This window comes from Rhinolophus ferrumequinum, chromosome 6 (genome assembly GCF_004115265.2).
Source record: "Rhinolophus ferrumequinum isolate MPI-CBG mRhiFer1 chromosome 6, mRhiFer1_v1.p, whole genome shotgun sequence".
Lineage (NCBI taxonomy): Eukaryota > Metazoa > Chordata > Mammalia > Chiroptera > Rhinolophidae > Rhinolophus > Rhinolophus ferrumequinum.
In genome coordinates this window covers 91,496,597-91,498,392 of record NC_046289.1, presented here as the reverse complement: position 1 = coordinate 91,498,392, position 1,796 = coordinate 91,496,597, and the positions used below count along the sequence as shown (strand labels likewise).

General features: G+C 36.0%; 1 pseudogene; it reads left to right on the top strand.

The window, feature by feature from the left end:
- The first annotated feature begins 575 nt into the window (after positions 1 to 575).
- On the top strand, positions 576 to 1,364 carry LOC117023218 (vasculin-like; annotated as a pseudogene).
- Positions 1,365 to 1,796: the final 432 nt, after the last annotated feature.

Below are 1,796 nucleotides of genomic sequence, written 5' to 3'. Positions count from 1 at the left end.
CTTCTTATAAAAGCACTAGTCCCATCATGCGGACCCCACTCTCATGACCTCATCTAAACTTAATTACCTCTCAAAGGCCTCGCCTCCAAATACAGTTAAACCCTTGAACATCACGGGGGTTTGTGTGCTAACCCCTACACAGTCAATAAACCATGTATAACTTTTGAGTCCCCAAAAATTTAACTCCCAAGAGCCTACCATTAACCAAAAGCTTTACAAATAACATAGTCAATTGACACATATTTTGCATGTTATATGTATTATGTACTATATTTTTACAATAAAGTAAGCTAGATAAAAATGTAATTAAGAAAATCATAAGGAAAAGAAAAAACATTTGTAGTATTTACTTTTTAGAAATCCACATATAAGTGGACCCATGAAGTTCAACCCGTGTTGCTCAAGGGTCATCATATTGGGGATAAGGGTTTCAACGTAAGAATTTGGGGAGGACAAAAACATTCAGTCCATAACAGATACTGTAATGGAAGTTCCTGTTCTTGTAGCAGTACTTTGCATTCTGAAAAAAAAAACAAAACAAAACAATAAAAGGACTCCATAGAAATAATGACCCCATGGAGAGTAAAGGGAAGCGAAAATACAAACAGTTTGAGGCTGAACACAGTACATTTAACTTCTGAATATGAGAGATAACTAAATCTGAATCAGTCTTTAGCTGCAGGTATATGGGACACACAAATACCCAACCAAAAAAAAAAAATCTCCTAAGCCTCTTCCTTAGTGTAACCTCCAAAACTTATATCTAGAGTACTAAGAATGGTGATCATTGAGGAAGATAATATAAAAGAGTGGCAGAAATTGGGATTCCCAGGAGTAGAAAATTTTTAGTCACAACCAGTGAAGAACAGGACTGGTCCAAACAGTATAAAGGCTTACAGCCTACATGTGCTGCTCCTCCTACAAAATCTCACCATGGAAAAGCCAAACTAAAGACACGAAAGTCAGGACCTCTTTCATGCATGAGTCCACCTACAATACTGGCAGTTTTAATACTTTTAAATCAACTACCAAGAATGTTAGTGCAAAAAAACTGAGTAAAAGAACATAATCACTGAAATTCTTCTTCACTTGTTGACAAAATTCATCAACAGCCGCATCTATTCTAACTAACTCGAACGGGCACTGATAAAAAATGCACATTCTTGAAAACATCGAAAAGGGACAGCATGGAAGAGGAAAATGAAAATGGAAGTCAGGTTTATCCTGACTTTGTATGATAAAAATAACATTCTCCAGAAAGGGATATCAACCAAAACTTGGATGAAAATTATGTTGCTCGCGACAATGGCAATACTGCTGTGATTTCCCAAGACGTCATAGTCTTCAAACTTCCCATAAACTGATATGAATACATAGGAGTCATTTGGAATAGCACCTGGCACACAGAAGAATCTCAGTAATGTTAAGTATTATGGAAAGCAGGAGGAAGTATGGCTGTCATCAGCTCTCTTACAATAAACGTAGACTGTACTTTGCATCAGTCATAGATCCATTTTTGGGCATGGTTGGCTAGTCATTCACAGAGTCAGTTCTAAGTTCTGGAACCTACAGTATGGTTATAAGACATGAGAAAAGCATTCAAAATTATAATGTGCATGCCAAATAATAAAAAAAAATTAAACTGTACGGTACAAGTCAATTGCTAATGAAATTTGAAAGGAGAAAATCAAAGAAGACTAGAATTCAGGACTTTTTGGAGAATGTGGAAATGACTTCAAAGGAAGAATTCTCTTTGTGAAGACAGAATGGAAATGGGAACAGACATTTAATTTGAA